General features: G+C 41.1%; 1 protein-coding gene across 12 annotated transcripts in view; it reads left to right on the forward strand.

Moving 5' to 3' along the window:
- ATPSCKMT (ATP synthase c subunit lysine N-methyltransferase) overlaps window positions 1–17,621 on the forward strand; it is a 253,072-nt gene that overhangs the window by 22,104 nt on the left and 213,347 nt on the right. For 3 of the 12 annotated variants that reach the window (XR_009049274.1, XR_009049271.1, XR_009049272.1), the window contains one exon: window positions 848–2,108. The exons of the other annotated variants lie outside the window; for them this stretch is intronic. The gene's annotated coding sequence lies outside the window, so the exon portion shown is untranslated. Of the gene's footprint in view, window positions 1–847; window positions 2,109–17,621 lie in introns of those variants that run through there. 12 annotated transcript variants of the gene reach the window in all.

Here is a 17,621-nt window from a genome sequence, read left to right on the forward strand (position 1 = left end):
AGCTGCCAATCAGCAGAGGCAGAAAGTGAAAACACAGCTGTGCGCCCGGGTTTCCATGCACTGGAAGTGTCCCGTTCTCATCCTCAGGGAGGTGGCACCGTCTTTACTCATTTTTCCTTTTTTAACCAAGGTGGGGAGGGTCATCGTTAACTTGCTCAGTTACAGCAGGACCCGGGGCACAGGGTCTTACCACACTCGCTGCTTCCCTCGATGCGACCTCTTCCGTGCCTCTGGGTGTGCACTGGGGTCATTGGGTGGGTCACAGAGGGGCCTGGAGTTCACGCTCAGGTGACGCACAGTCCTGATAAAGTCATCTGAAGTTGGTATGCTGCCTCTGGACCCGGTGAGTCCCTTGTCACTGGAGATGCTGCAGCAGAGGCAGGACAGCCACTTGGTGGGGATGTTGCTGCAGGGATCCTTCCACAAGCAGGCTGAGTCCTAAGGCGACTTGAAATGACAGTGAGCTTTCCAGTCTTAGCAGGCTGCCTGCATCCTCTCTGCGGGGTCTGGGAGGCATGAAAACAGCCTTCAGCAGCGGTGAAGGCGAGTCACACAACGCTTGCAGAGCTCAGCATCCCCAGATGCGAGGAGGCTGCGATTTACTAACAAAGTGGTTGAAGTGCTGGGGTGCAGATGAGTGAAGAGAAATGAATCAGGACTCCAGCTGAGAAATGTGTAGGACCAGAGAAGGAAGTTGGAACCTATAACCACCGCCCTCCCTCCACCCCAGGGCCCAGCTGGAGAGAACACAGTTGTGTTCACCGGGTCCTGATTAAACCAGGGGACTGTTGTTGAAGCCTCTGGTGGAAATAGGTCACTAACGGTGCCTCATCCTCTTCTGACACAGCCTCACCTGTAACCTCATCCCGGGAGCAGCCTTCTGAGGACCAGAAGCCCCCTGACCCGTCTCCAGTTTGTCAGACCTGTTTGGGCATCTGGAACTGCTGACAGACCGACACGAGCTGAGCTATGGGATTCCATCTTGAGAATTTTAATTGGGGAACAGAAGGATTAGGGACAGCTAAGTGGAAGTCAAGGTCACGAAATTGAGGCCAGAGGAACTTGGAGGGTGTGAGAGACAGGAGACAGGTTTCTCCCTGGGTCAAGGGCTCTGTGCAGGAGGCAGGCCACGGTTCTGGGGGGTGAGGGGAGGTGGGAGACCCTGCCAGGCGCCCGTCCCCACCCTCTGGCGCAGCAGGAGGAGCTGTCACTGTCCCTGGAAGATCTCAGCTGCCTCCTCATTGGGTTCAGCTGGGTGTTGGTTCCTTGAAGAACTCCATTTAGGAACTAGGTTATTTTATGACAGATGAAAATACCACTTGTCACAACAGGTATTAAACATGAGGAGCTGATTTTCCCCAAAGATGGTGCAGACCATATACTTAAATGGGAAAAATGGATAGTTGTATACGTGTAAGAAAATCTCCATCTAAATAACACAATAAAGTTTCTTGCTCAGATAAAAATTTCAATCATCCAGGTCCTCTCGGGCAGAACTCCTTCTCCCTTCAGAGTGACGTGTTCCTGTAATAAGGATGCATTATGGTTGTATTGGAATTAGTGCACTTGTGACCCAGTGAACTGATGCAAATTGAACATGAACAAAAAAATTCGTTCGCCTTTTCTAGGGGAGGGAGATTCGATGTCTTCTTACTGTTTCTAATTTAATGTTATGGTGTGAACATTATCCGAGAAGGATGGATAAAACAGCAGCTCATTGATCACTGGGTTTCATTTAAGGATGCAAGGGAGGAATCAAGTTAGTTTTCTTCTCTGTAATATTGTAGGATGAATAATTAGGCAGCTGAATGTCAGAAGAATTTCACAAAACTCCATCTATATCCCAAACTTGGTGGATACATTCACGTGGTGAGGTCTTGTAGAGTTTGCTATAAACATAGCTTTGCAGAGTTGTCCGTGGAGAACGTGACAGCCCAAGAAGGGACAGTGCATCACAAGACATTAGGGGAAGAGCTGGTACCAAATATCTAGTAGTCAGCAAAATCGTGAGGGCAGGGAAGCTGCTACTGTTTCAGTGATCTTCCCCTTACCTCCCCCTGAGCTGACCTGTCCCAGCCGCCTACCCTTTACCCCTTTACCTTTTTTTTTTTTGCACATTTTTTCACACTTTAACATTTCTTTTTTTAAATTTTATTGAAGTATAGATTTACAGTGTTGTTTTAATTTCAAGTGTACAGCAAAGTGATTCAGTTCTACATATATATATATATTTTCAGATTCTTTTCCTTTATAGGTTATTAAAAACTATTGAGGGGCTTCCTGGGTGGCACAGTGGTTGGGAATCTGCTTGCCAATGCAGAGGACATGAGTTCAATCCCTGCTCCAGGAAGATCCTAAAGAAAAAAAAAAAAGAAATTAAAAACAAACAAAAAAACCCCCAAAACTATTGAGTATAGTTCCCTGTGTTACACAGTACGCCCTTGTTTATTTTATATACAGTAGTGTGTATCTGTTAATCCCCAATTCCTACTTTATCCCCCCCATCACATAGCCCTTTTTCCACATCTCTGCTCATAAGTGTTATATTTTCAGAGGCATTTGCGTTTTAAGTAGTGTGTTAATATGAATTTGAATTTTAGTAAGACTGAAAGAGATGAATTTGTAATGGAGAAGTGTCAGGTTCCTTGCTTCCATCTGCCTTTCACCAAGTCCAAACTATTCAACTGGTACATCCCTGATAGCTCAGAAAGGCAAACTGTGATTGCTGGAAGTTTCTCTGGACCTGAAAATGTTAATTATGAATGGAAATTTGTAGTCCAGAAACTATGACAGTAAGGATAGTGCTCATGTAATGACTGTCTACCATGTGAAGAGCCTTTTACATACATCATTTGTAATGCTCACATTGCCTCTGCAATGTAGATAGGGTATTTCTTAGTTGAGGTAGATGGAGGCATTTAGAGAGAATTTGCTTGCTAAGACCCAGGTACTAATAGGCAAGTAGTGGAGCTGGTATTCAAACCCAGGCCCACCTGGTACTAAAACCATGCAATTTCCGCCATTTCACCGCCTGGCCAGGACACAAGGGACGTTCTGCTGCTTGGGAATCGATCCTGTCTATCCAATTAGCTTGGATATTAGCAACATTTGAGTAACTCTGAAGTCTGAGTTCCCTGTCTTTCTGTTACATGGTGGTGGGCACAAGGTGGTCCTCGAGTAATAATATCTTCTAAGCAGAACTGAATTCCCAGCTACCTGCCTGATAGGTCTACCCCGCCTACAGGTGGGTTAATGCAGACATACCACCTATGTTGGAAAATAAACAATTGGTGAAAGTACACAGCCAGGCTGCCATAACAAAATGTCACAAAATATGTGGTTTCAACAAGAGAAATTTATGCATCACGGTCTGGGGGCTGGACATCTAAGATCAAGGTGCCAATAGGGTTGGTTACTCTCCTTGGCTTGCAGATGGTTGCCTTCTCTCTGTGTCCTCACGTGGCCTTTCCTCTGTATCCCTGGTGTCTCATCCTCTTCCTGGAAGGATGCCAGTCCTACCAGAGTAGAGCCCCACCCTAACAGCCTCATTTTAACTTAATCACCTCTTTAAAGGCCCTGTCTCTGAGGTCCTGGAAGTTAGAGCTTCAACATGTGGATTTTAGGAGGACACAGTGCATCCCGTAAGAACATCTTACCAAGTTACAGCATCGTTTTTGTACATAAGTAACCAGACCCAGCCTAAATGTGCATCATTTGGAGACTAGTTAGTGCTTTTTGGTCTGTGTGTCTGGAGCAGCTGTGAAAAAGGCTACAGCAGAGTGACACGTACCAATGCACGTGTGATTTCCAAGGAGAGGTTCCTGCGCTGTGACACACATTCTGCAGTGATGCACATTAAATGTCACTTGCCTTATGGAAAAGTCAGGTTAATGGGAGACCATTCAAAATGGGTGCAACTTTGAAACCAGCGCATTAACAGAAAGAATCACTGGTCTCTGGGGAGACTGCCTGGACCATGCAGACAGGTAGCTCAGTGGTGCTGGAGACTGCCCCAGGGGATAATAACCTATGCAAGTAGTGTGGGAATGCTGGTTTGGGGGACAGCACAGCACCGATGAGCCCCTAGGGCTTCCACCTGCTGCAAGCCTGGGCTGTGCAAGCCCTTGGCGGTGCAGAGGCTCCTTTTACAATTTTTTAAAGTACAACGGAAAGGGCTCCAGGTTGAGAGCCAGTTCCCTTCCAGCCGAAGCTTCTTATTCTGCTCTCATCATTCAAAGCTAAGCTCCCCTTGCAGGAAAATCACATGTGAACCAATATGACTTCCAGGTAATTCTCTCCTCTCCGTATCAGTGGTCTGCGAGCTAATTGGTGTTACAGCAACAGGTGTTGCTGCAACGGGGAATGTTGTCAGGTGTAACGGCCAAGGGGTGGAACAGTGCTGTTTGCTTCTATTTATGTCATCATGGGACATTCACATACTCACACACTCTCTTTCTAAAACACACACATACACGTACACACACACGCACACACACATATCCTGCCCGAAGTAATCTATGAATATATAAGAAACTGCTAAGAGCTCGTGTCTCAGGAGGGCAGGTGGCATTTGGGACTTGAGGTAAAAGGAAGACATCTTTCATTATATATTTAAAAATTTTTTTGTGTTTTTTAACATACATGTGACTTTTTAATGAAAAGTTAATTTTTACAACTTCACACGCACAGAAGATTAGTTCCGATTCACATATGAGATGCCACTTTTTAAAGCACATTGGAAAGAGACCTGCTCAGTGATGCTGTGGGGCTGAAGTAGGCTGGGCTGTTGTGACCATGTACGCTGGTAAATAAGCGGAAAATCCACCGGCAGTCAGAGCCAAGCGTTTATGAAGATGGAGAAGTGAATGTCAGTGGTTTGTGTTGGTTACATACTGTTTGTGATTTTTTTTTCATTTTTGGCCTTGCTGTACGGCATGTAGGATCTTAGTTCCCCAACTAGGGATTGAACGCAAGCCCTCTGCACGGGGTGGCGGGGGCGGGGGGGCGGAGTCTTAACCACTGGACCGCCAGGGAAGTCCCATCTTTACATCCTTCAGGTCTTTCCCTCTTCCCCCCTCCATATATGTCTTTATCCTAAAATGCAGGAGAGAAACACATGATTTGTGAGATGTGGTTCACAGCTTAAAGAATCCCAGAGTTAGAGACCAGAAGACAGAAGGCGGGTGGGGCGAGGCCGTGGAGTCAGTGGGCGAGGAGGGGAGCGGGCGGCCCTGGGCACAGCATCCCTTCTCTGGGCCAGACCGTCCCCTTTGCCCTCCTTCTTCCCGGCCGTCATGTCCAAGCCCCCCCCCCCCCCCCCCCCCTTTGCCCCCAGTGTCCTCTCCTGCCTCCTCTGGGAGACTGCCGATAACTTCTACTTTTTTCCGATAACTTTTAGAACTGGTCATGCCCAACACCAAGTTTTGCCAGCAAGTTAAAAGCCAAGCTGCATTCTCTTTTGCTTTTTGTAGTGTCTAAAAAAGGACATCCTGGGTAGAATAGCAAGTGACGTGCAGGAGCAGTGCTGAATGGAACCTTTGAGTTATTGATTCTAAATAACCGTAACGCCTGTCTGAAACGTTTCCTTTGTGGCCAGGGAGCCTCGAGTGAATGCTTCCGGGGACTGGCAGTTCACTCCTAGTCCTTCAGGCAGCCTGTTTATCTTGGGCACCCCTGTTGGAAATGTCTTCTGTGAGCCTGGGTGAAACTTGGCACTTCCCACCCGCTGGTGTAATTCGGGCCCCTGGGGACCAGCCTGAAAGAATCTGATGCTTCCTCCAGGGGCTAGAACTTGAAGGATTTGAGGGACGGTCTCCTGTCCCCAGTGAATCCTCTCTTTTCACGGTTCTTCATATAAACTGACCTCCCTAGGCTGGTAACTCTCCTCTAAAGAAGCTAGATTTTTTTTTTTCTTCAGATCTTTGTTGGAGTATAATTGCTTTACACTGTTGTGCCATTTCTGCTGTACAGCAGAGTGAATCAGCTGTATGTATACATATATCCGAGTATTCCCTCCCTCTTGAGCCTCCCTCCCAGCCTCCCTATCCCACCCGTCTAGGTCATCACCAAGCATCGAATTGAACTCTCTGTGCTCTGCAGCAGAGAAACTAGATATTGTATGATCTTTCTGAAGTGTGGCTCCTGGACCCAGACACAGCCCCAGGTGTGGCCGGGCCAACACAGAGGAGAACAGACGACCCTCTTCCTCATCTTCAAATTAGACGGACACATGACACCCTCATCTCACTCACGTGGAATTTTTAATTATATATCTAAGTCATCATCCGCCCCATATTATAATCTTATATAAACCACATTTGTGGAGGTTTTTTTTTGTTTGTTTTTTGGACCAAGTGGGTATTAGGTTTTTGAAGCAAATGAAGACCCTTAAATATATTCCTTTTGAAATTTTATCCTGTTGGATTTGCCCAACTGCCGGGGGTTTTGATGGGCCTGCTGGGTCCTAATTTCATCATATAGTCATCGGGTTGCCCCTGTGCCGCCCACAACGGGAAGAACCATCTTCAGGGTTCTCATCCACATCATGTGAAGGAAGAAGCCACAACCTTTGAAGGAAGCAGAGCCCTGAGACCTACCCACCTGTAACCCGGGTCACCTCCACGTGGGCTCCATCACTGTGTCCCAGCTCGGAGGACAGTGCCTGCATGTCTTAGACCAGCGGTCCCCAACCTTTTTGGCACCAGGGACCAGTTTTGTGGAAGACAATTTTTCCACGGCCAGCGGGTGGGGGGGATGGTTCAGAGTGCTGGGAGGGATGGTTCAGGCAGTAATGTGAGTGGTGGGGAGCAGCAGATGAAGCTTGCTAGCTCGCCCGCTGCTCACCTCCTGCTATGTGGCCCGGTTCCTAACAAGCTGAGGACTTGTAGTGTTCCATTGACCGGGGGTTGGGGACCCCTGTTGGGCAATTGGTCCATATGTATTTGTTGAATAAATGGGTGAAGAAAGGGTGTCAGGGGAGAGTTGGTCCCATGTCTTACTGAAGTCCAGCTACACTGTTTTCCTTCATCCCACACCCAGTGGTGTTGGCTCTCTAGTTAATAAAGAAAATGCGCTACCCTGCTGTGACTCATTCCTAGCCATTCACACTGTCTCCTGTAGTCTCTGCATATTTTCTTTGACTTATTATTTTTTATTATTTGCTTTCTCACATTTTTCTTAAAAACAAAAAACCAAAACAAAAACAGGTTTATTGAGGTCTAATTGATACACAAACCACCCCCCCCCAGCAAAACCCTGGACATGTTTAATGTACACAGTTTGATGAATGGACATATGCACACACCTGTGGAACCATCACCACAGTCAAGGTAATAAACATACCCATCCCCTCCACGAGGTGCCTCCTGCTCTTCTGTGTTTTGTAGCTGTTGTTGCCTTAGTGGTGAGAACACTTGCGTGGGGTCCGCCCTCCTAACAGACTAAGTGTACAATACTGAATTGTTCACTCTAGGCACTGTATTGAGCAGTGGACTTCTAGAATTTATTCATCCCGTAGACCTGAAACTTTATACCCATTGAACACAACTCCCCTTTACCCCTCCACAAAGCCCTTGGCAACGCCCATTCTACTCTCTGCTTCTGTGAGTTTGACTATTTCAGATTCCTCATGGAAGTGGAATCATGCAGTGTTTGTCCTGTGCAGGCTTGTTTCACTCAGCAGGGTGTCCTCCGGGTTCATCCGTGTTGTCACACACGGCAGGAGTCTCTGCTTCCATTTTGCGGCGTGTGTAAACATTCTCTGCCCGACTCTTTCCCGAGGTTCAGCTCTTGTCAGTCCCTAGTTTCCAGAACTGACCTTCCTCCCCTTTTCAGGACTAACATTTGCACGACTTCTCCATATATCTCCCAGTAATAACCTCATTTCTAGACAATATTTTATTCTAATGTGGATTCATTAAGAGCAGTTAACTAACTCGGCTGTCTCCCTGTAGATTAAAAAAGCCCTAGTTGGAATACATTTTACTATCCATTCTGTTTTTTAAAATTTTCTTTCATTTTCAGGTGACTGAAATTCTTGCAATGCAGGTTTCTTCCTGAGTAAATGAGTCTAAATTTGAATTTTTTTTTTTTTTTGGCCACACTGCTCAGCACGTGAGATCTTAGTTCCCTGACCAGGGATGGAACTGGCGTCCCCTGCAGTGGAAGCGTGGAATCTAACCACTGGACTGCAGGGAAGTCCCTAAACTTGACATTTCTAATGAAAAAGTTTTTCTTAACATAATCACTAATTGAGATAACATTTCTGTCTACTAACAAATTTTCATTTATAATATCTCAATTCAAAATCTAAGCTTTTTAGGGGCGATGGGTTCCAAAATAGAACAGTGGATTTCACATTCACCACATGTTTCTGCTTGTGTTTACAATTTACAACTCACTTTCCAGGTAATAGTTTTTTTTTTTCTTCTGTCCATCAGTTCAGCTGAGCTGACTTCTCTCCTCTTCCCTCAGACACTCACCTTCATCTTATTTTCCATCCTGTCTCTCTTGCATCTTGGGACCTGGCATGTGCCGTGTCCTCTTTCTGCTCTTGAGGGGGTGTTAGGTCTTTTCCTTCCACATTTTAGTTTTTCCAAATACAGTTTTTGATTGCAAAATTCACGCCCTAACGAAGCCTCTTGTTGTTTTGTTTTGTTCACGTTTAGCTAGGCATCATCTCGTTTTTTTGTTTTATTTTGTAGCCTATCTGCTGATGCAGCATCACTTTTGTTTCCAGTAAATGAAAGGAAAACATTTCCACCCACTTAGTAGTTAGGCAAAGGGAAGGAAAAAAGCTTGAGTGCTCAGCAGTTCTCTGAGATGAGATCAGTACGTGATGGATTTACATTTTATTCTGTTTCACTGCTTGGTTCACAGGTCTGCGTTTTGTATCTTCAGTAGTCGGGTGATTATTTGTTAAGATTTTCACTTGATGCTTTTTAAAACCTGGATTTTGATCCTATGTTAAAAAGAGTTTCCAATAAAACAGAAGGTTCTGATTTTTTTTTTCAGGCATAAAGAATTACTTTGCTACAGAACGCAACGGATTATGTTCAGGCTGATATGAACGAACAATTATTTCAAAGTATCCGTATGACTGTTGGTCAAATCTTGCAAACTGCTAGCAAATATAAAAATAATTCAGACTGATTAGGATGAATTCTGTCCCAGAAGCAAATGAACTGTTGCTGGAATTAAAACAAGAAAGAGGATCTTCCTGTGCAATTTGTACGTGGACGGAAATGATGGACAGGGATTTGCTATGTACAATTTTTTTCCCCATAGCAGGAGAAAGTTTCACAGTTTCAGAGTGGGGTTTGGTTTTTTTTTTTTCTGGTTTTCAATCCTTTGTTCAGAAAAAGCAATATTCTGGCCTAAGAAAATAGAAATATCTTCCAAGTGTAGGCTTATAATGATACCATATGTAAGTACCAGGTAGAATGTTTTAACAATGTTTTAAAGTGTTAATGGTAAAATATGAATGGTATGTGCTTTAAAAAATTGAGGTATAATTCACATACAGAAAGATAAAACACTTTAGTTTACAGGGCTGTGAGTTTTGACAAATACATCCCGTCACATAACTACCACACAGTCGAGATACAGAACCATCCCGTTACCCACAAAATTCCCGTGTGCCCCCATATGGTCGGACGGTCTCCCTGACAGCCACTTATCTGTCTCCTGCCCCTCTATTTCCAGAATATTGTAGAGGTGGCATCACACAGAATGTAAACCTTTGAGTCTGGCTTCTTTCACTGAGCATAACGCATTTGAGATTGTTTCGTATTTATTAGTCCTTGTTGCTGGGTAGGGGTCTGCTGTTTGCAGATACCTGACTTTATCACTCACCAGCTGAAAAACATTTGGATTTTATTTTATTTTATGAAATTTTTCTTTTTTGTGTGTGAATACAAGTGTCTGTTGAAGTTGAGTAAACCCTAGAAATAGAGCTGCTGGGTGCATAAGGAGCTGCCAGGCTGTGGCCGTGTTATCCGAGCCTGGGGGAGTTCCGGTTGCTCGATGTCCTCATCAGCACTTGGTTTTCTGAGTTTTCTCCTCTCGTTGAGAGGTTTGTTCCAGTTTCTTTCTTTCTTTCTTTCTTTCTTCTTCTTCTTTTTTTTCTTTCTAATTTTTATTGGAGTATAGTTGATTTGCAATGTATTAGTTTCAGGTGTACAGTAAAGTGAATCAGTTATACATATACATATATCCCTCTTTTTTTTTTTTATAAGATTCTTTTCCATATAGCCCACTACAGGGTATTGAGTAGAGTTCCCTGTGCTGTACAGCAGGTGCTTATTAGTTATCTGTGTTATATACAGTAGTGTGTATATGTCAGTCCCAGTCTCCCAGTTTATCCCCCGCCCCCTTACTCCCTGGTACCCGTAGTTTGTTTTCTACATCTATGGCTCCTGTTTTGCAAATAAATTCATTTACACCCCCCACCTTTTTTTAAAGATTTCACACATATAAGAGATATTATATGATATTTGTCTTTCTGTGTCTGACTTACTTCACTCAGTATGACAGTCTCTACGTCCATCCATGTTGCTGCAAATGGCATTATTTTGTTCTTTTTTTATTAGGGCATCATTTTGCATTTTTCTAATCATGTAATGGGGAGCATCTTTTCATAATCTTATCTGCTACCCATAGCAGATCAGTTCTTTAATAAAGTGTCTATTCAGATCTTTTGCCTGTTTTTTTTTTTAAGAACTTTTATTGAGATACAGTTAACATACAATAAATTGCATATATTTAGAGTGAACAATTTGGTATCCCAATCTCCCATTTCATTCCGCCCCCAACCCTCCCTGCTTTCCCCACTTGGTGTCCATGTTTGTTCTCTACATCTGTGTCTCTATTTCTGCCTTGCAAACAGGTTGATTTGTACCTTTTTCTATAGTCCACATATATGTGTTAATATACAATGTTTGTTTTTCTCTTTCTGACTCACTTCACTCTGTATGACAGTCTCTAGGTCCATCCATGTCTCTACAAATGTCCCAGTTTCATTGCTTTTTACAGCAGAGTAATATTCCATTGTATATATGTACCACATCTTCTTTATCCATTCATCTGTTGATGGACATTTAGGTTGCTTCCATGTCCTGGCTATTGTAAATAGTGCTGCAGTGAACATTGGAGTGCATGTGTCTTTTTGAATTATGGTTTTCTCAGGGTAGATGCCCAGTAGTGGGATTGCTGAGTCATATGGTAGTTCTATTTTTAGTTTTGCAAGGAACCTTCATACTGTTCTCCATAGTGGCTGTATCAATTTACATTCCCACCAACAGTGCAAGAGTTCCCTTTTCTCCACACCCTCTCCAGCATTTACTGTTTGTAGATTTTCTGATGATGCCCATTCTAACCGGTGTGAGGTGATACCTCGTTGTTTTTATTTGCATTTCTCTAATAATTAGTGACGTTGACCAGCTTTTCATGTGCCTGTTGGCCATCTGTATGTCTTCTTTGAAGAAATGCCTATTTAGGTCTTGTGCCCATTTTTTGATTGGGTTGTTTGTTGTTTTGATATTGAGCTGGATGAATTGTTTATATATTTTAGAGATTAATCCTTTGTCTGTTGATTTGTTTGCAAATATTTTCTCCCATTCTAAGGGTTGTCTTTTCGTCTTGCTTATAGTTTCCTTTGCTGTGCAGAAGCTTTGACGATTCATTAGGTCCCACTTATTTATTTTCGTTTTTATTTTCATTACTCTAGGGGGTGGATCAGAAAAGATCTTACTGTTATTTATGTCGAAGAGTGTTCTGCCTATGTTTTCCTCTAGGAGTTTTATAGTGTCTGGCCTTACATTTAGGTCTTTAATCCATTTGGAGTTTATTTTTGTGTATGGTGTTAAAGAGTGTACTAATTTCATTCTTTTACATGTAGCTGACCAATTTTCCCAGCACCACTTATTGAAGAGGCTGCCTTTTCTCCATTGTATATCCTTGCCTCCTTTGTCATAGATTAGTTGACTGTAGTTTATCTCTGGGCTTTCTATTCTGTTCCATTGATCTATATTTCTGTTTTTGTGCCAGTACCATACTGTCTTGATCATTGTAGCCTTGTAGTATAGCCTGAAGTCGGGAAGCCTGATTCCACCAACTCTGTCTTTCATTCTCAAGATTGCTTTGGCTATTTGGGGTCTTTTGCGTTTCCATACAAATTGTTAAATTTCTTGTTCTAGTTCTGTGAAAAATGCCATTGGTAATTTGATGCGGATTGCATTGAATCTGTAAATTGCTTTTGGTAGGATAGTCATTTTCACAATGTTGGTTCTTCCAATCCAAGAACATGGTATGTCCATCCATCTGTTTGTGTCATCTTTGATTTCTTTCATTAGTTTTCTGAGTACTTATAGTGTCTTATAGTTTTCTGAGTCTTATAGTGTCTTATAGTTTTCTGAGTCTTATAGTGTCTTATAGTTTTCAGATCAGTTCTTTAATGAAGTGTCTATTCAGATCTTTTGCCTGTTCTTAAAATTGGGTTGTTTACTTACTTTGGTAGTTCTTTATAAATTTAGGATCCAAATATATATCAGACGTGTTTTATCAGATGTGTGTTTTGCCAGTATTTTCTCCCAGTCTGTGGCTTTTCTCTTTCCTTCATTTAGCAGTGTAGTTTGCAAAGCTGAAGTTTTTTTAAAATTTATTTTATTCAAATATAGTTGATTTACAATGTTGTGTTAATTTCTGCTGTACAGCAAAATGATTCAGTTCTGCATATGTATACATTCTTTTTCATATTCTTTTCCATCATGGTTTATCACAGGATATTGAATATGTTCCCTGTGCTGTACAGTAGGACCTTGTTTGTCCATCCTATATATAATAGCTTGCATCTGCTAATCTGGAACTCCCAATTCATCCCTCCCTGCACACCCACACCCGCAGCCCCAGCAACCACAAGTCTGTTCTCTATGTCGCAAAGCAGGAGTTGTTTTTTTTTTTAATAAATTTATTTATTTTATTTTATTTTCATTTTTGGCTACATTGGGTCTTCATTGCTGCATACAGGCTTTCTCTAATTGTGGTAAGCAGGGGCTACTCTTTGTTGCAGTGCGTGGGCTTCTCATTGTGGTGGCTTCTCTTGTGGAACACAGGCTCTAGGTGCACAGGCTTCAGTAGTTGTGGCACTTGGGCTTAGTTGCTTCCCAGACCAGGGCTCGAACCCGTGTCCCCTGCATTGGCAGGCGGATTCTTAACCACTGCGCCACCAGGGAAGCCCATGGAGTTTTTAATTTCGATGAAGTCCAACTTAATCAATCTCTTATGAGTTGTACTTTCATATCATATCTAAGAAATCTTTGCCGAAGTCACAAAGTTTTTCTCCTCTGTTTGATTTTGCAATTTAGCTTTATAGTTATAGTTTTAGGTTTTACATTCAGGTCTGTGATCCATTTTGGGTTAAATTTTGTGGGTAAGGTATGGATTAAGGTTTATTTCTTTACATATGGCCATCCAATTATTCCAGCAGCATTTGTTGAAAAAACTGTTCTTTCTCTTTTAAATTGTCATTGCATTTGTGTTCAAAATCAGTTGACAAAATATATGTGAGTCTACTTCTGGACTGTATATTTTGTTCTACTGACCTATGTGTCTATCTTTCTTCAGTTCCTTACAGTCTTAAGTATTACAGCTTTATGGTAAGTCTCAACTTTGTTTTTTGTAAACGTCGTCTTGGCTATTGAAGTTCCTTTGCCTCATCATGTAAATTTTAGAATAAACTTGCCAATTTCTACAAAAATGTCTACTAGGATTTTGAAGGAACTTCCATCAAATCTATAAATTAATTTGGGAGAATTGATATCTTAACAACATTGAGTCTTCCATTTCATGAACACAGTATATCTCATGTTTGCTTAAATAATTAAATTTTTTCATCAGCATTTGGTAATTTTTAGCATATGGATCTTGAACATATTTATTGGATTTGTACCTAAGTAGTTCATGTTTTTGGGTTGTATTGTAAACAATAGTTTAAAAATGTCAATTTCCAATTTTTTTATTGCTGCCACATAAAAGTACAACAGTTTTTTTATATATTTGATCATGACCCAGTTATTAGTCCTTGTAGCTCCTTTATAGATTCTTCAGGGTTTTTAATTTACAGAATCTTATTGATTGCATTTCATTTCTCACTTTCTCTTATTAAAAATATGAAGTGGGGATATTAATTTCTGCTTTCTCCCTCCTTTTTCATGGATTAGTGAGAGAGTTCTGAATAGCAAGCTTCTTATAAGAAAGGTATTATAACCATTATAATTCTAATTGTAATGTATTTTAGTTAAGAAATCTATTAAGATAGCACTTGATATATGTGATAATTATAATTCAAATCCAATACGATCGGTGCCCTCTAAAATCTATTGTATATCCACAGTATCAGGGCTGGAATCACATTAAACATATTGGGAATTTTATCCTCCAGTGTTTTAAACCTTCAGGATCTTCTCTAGTTTTTTACATTGCCATTTTATAGAGAATAACAAATTGAGCTTTATAGTTGTATGTCAGTGTATATCATCTGAGGTTATGAGATGATATACAGTCATTTTTATAATTATCTTTCAAGAGTGATCCTTGTTTTAATGAACATTAGATTATAGTTAGTTTCCTTGGACTGGTTGCCATTTCTTTTCCAAAATTAAAAACACATATACACACTGTATTTCAAAAAGGGACAATGGCGAAATTTTTGATTAATCAATGAATAGTAAATGCAAAGTGCAAAAACTGGAGAGTAAACTTCAGTAATTGCAAATACCAGCCTTAACTATGGTTGTACTTTATTAAACCTCATTGATCAATTTTTTGGTAAAATGGTAAGCATGTTGAGGAAAGGGAGAAGGTGGAGAATAGTCAGTGAACAGACGTGATTTGCCTCCTACTGAAAAATAATCATTGCAGAATATTTTATGATAATTTTCCTAATAAAAGAAAGATGGAGTGTTTTTTTGTCATTTTATTAGCCATTATCCTATACAGCTGTAGCTTTGATGACACATTTTTACATCTACATTATATGATATATAGAAGTAATGACAAAATTATTTTTCTTTTTAAGGAAAATAGATACAACTTAAAGATATGATTTTTAGTGTTTTCATTTTTGTCTTAATTGCAATAACTTTATATAATTTTTGGGACAATCAGATTTTCAAATATCTTAGTATTTTATCTGATGCTTTTTATTTTTTTGAAAAAAGGACCTAGTACTTTATGGTTAGGGCACTGATTTTTTTAAGTGTACAATTCAGTGGTTTTTAGTATATTCACAAATTGTGCAATCATTGCCACTATCTAACATTAGAACGTTTTCTACAACCCAGAAATAAACCCTGTACCCATTAGCAGTAACCCCCATCCTCTACTTCCCCAGCCCTCAGAAACCATTAATCTGTTTTCTGTCTCTGTGAATTTGTCTATTCTGGAAATGTTGTCTAAATGGAATCATACTAGATGTGACTTTTCGTGCCTGGCTACTTTCACTTAGCATTAGGCTTTCAGTGTTCATCGATGTTGTAGTGTATAATAGTACTTCATTACTTTTTATGGCTGAATAATATTCCACTGTGTGGATAGGCCAGATTTTATTATCCACTCATCAATTGATGGGCACCTGGATGGTTTCCACTTTTTGGCTATAATGAATAATGCTGTTATGAATATTTCTATATGAGTTTTTGTGAGAACATTTGTTTTCAGTTCTTTTGCTGGGTTGTATAGTAATTCTATGCTTAACTTTTTGAGGAAATGCCAAATTATATTCCAAAGGGGCTGCACCACTTTACAGTCTCAACAATGGTGTATGAGGGTTCCAGTTTCTCTGCAGCCTCACCAACACTTGTTATTGTCCGTCTTTGTTATTATAGCCATCCTAATGAGTATGAAGTGGTATCTCTTTGTGGCTTTCATTTGCATTTTTTCTAATGATGAATGATATCGACTATCCTTTCATGTGCATATTGGCCACATATATATTCTTTGGAGAAATGTCCATTCAAATCGTTTGCCCATTTAACAAATTAGGTTATTTATCTTTTTTATTGGTGTGTAGTAAGAGTTCTTTAATTATTCTGGATACTAGACTTTTATCAGATGTATGATTTGTAAGTATTTTCTCCCATTCTGTGGGTTGTCTTTTTACTTTTTTGATTGTGTCCTTTTTTTTTTTTTTGTCTGTGTTGGGTCTTCATTGCTGTGCACGTGCTTTCTCTAGTTGCACTGAGCAGGGGCTATTCTTCATTGCAGTGCGTGGGCTTCTTATTGCAGTGGCTTCTCCTCTTGTGGAGCACGGGCTCTAGGAATGTGGGCTTCAGTAGTTGTGGTGTGCAGGCTCAGTAGTTGTGGTGCACGGGCTTAGTTGCTCCATGGCATGTGGGATCTTCCCTGCCCAGAGATTGAACCTGTGTCCCCTGCATTGGCAGTCAGATTCTTAACCACTGTGCCACCAGGGAAGTCCCTTGATAGTGTCCTTTGAAGCACAAACATTTTTAGTTTTGGTGAAGTCTAATTTATTTTTCATTGTCTTGTGCTTTTGATGTCATCTAAGAAATAATTGCTAACTCATGGTCATGAGTATTTATACTTAAGTTTTCTTCTAGGAGTTTAATAGTTTTAGCTGTTACATTTAACTCTTCAATTCATTTGGAGTTAATTTTTGTATATGGTGTGAGGTAGAGTTGCAACTTCATTCCTTTGTATGTGGGTATCCAGTTGTCTCAGTCTTTGTTGAAAAGACTTATTCTTTCTCTGTTGAATTGTCATAGCACCGTTGTCAAAACTCAATTGACCATATATAAATGGTTTAATTTCTGGACTCTCAATTCTATTTCATTGACCTATAATTCTGTTCTTATGCCAGTACTACATAGTCTTGATTGCTGTAACTTTGTAGTAAGTCCTGAAATGGAGAAGTGTGAGTTTTCAACTTCGTTCTTTTTCAAGACTGTGTTGGCAATTCAGGGTCCCTTGCATTTATTTCCACATGAAGTTTAGGATCAGCTTGTCAATTTCTGTTAAAAAAGTCAGCTGGGATTTGCGGGGAGCCGCCCTGAGAAAGGGGTCCTGCTCCCAGGACGTGGCCCTGGGAGCTGCCTTAATTCAAGGGTTTGTGTAAAACAAACATAGCTCTCTGTCCCGCCACCCCTGACCTTGAGTATGTGCTTAAACAAAGAGCATGTGATTCCTTGGGCTGCAGCATGTGTTCCCACAGACTCCTTATCGTATGAGAACATCCTGAGACCATGTATGGTACAAGCTACTACGCAAGTTCCTGGTGCCCTTGAAGAGATAGAACAAGTTATAACAAAGAAGGAGTCATTTCGTTTGATGTCCCCCTTTGTTCTGAGAGTGTATAAAAAGCCACTGCATAATAAAGAAGTTTGTCAGTGGCTCTGGAATGCTTCTGCATTCTGGGCTTCTGATCCTCTCAACCCCATCTTTTGTGTGTCTGTCTTTCTTTCTTTCTAAGCCGTGTCGTGTTTGCCTAAGGACCTGATCGATTTTGCCGGCAGGCTCCGGCAGGGATTTTGATAGATATTTCATTGAATCTGAATACCAGTTTGTGGAATATTGCCATCTTAACACTATTAAGTTATCCTGCATGAAAA

The sequence above is a fragment of the Hippopotamus amphibius genome, chromosome 15 (assembly GCF_030028045.1).
Source record: "Hippopotamus amphibius kiboko isolate mHipAmp2 chromosome 15, mHipAmp2.hap2, whole genome shotgun sequence".
Lineage (NCBI taxonomy): Eukaryota > Metazoa > Chordata > Mammalia > Artiodactyla > Hippopotamidae > Hippopotamus > Hippopotamus amphibius.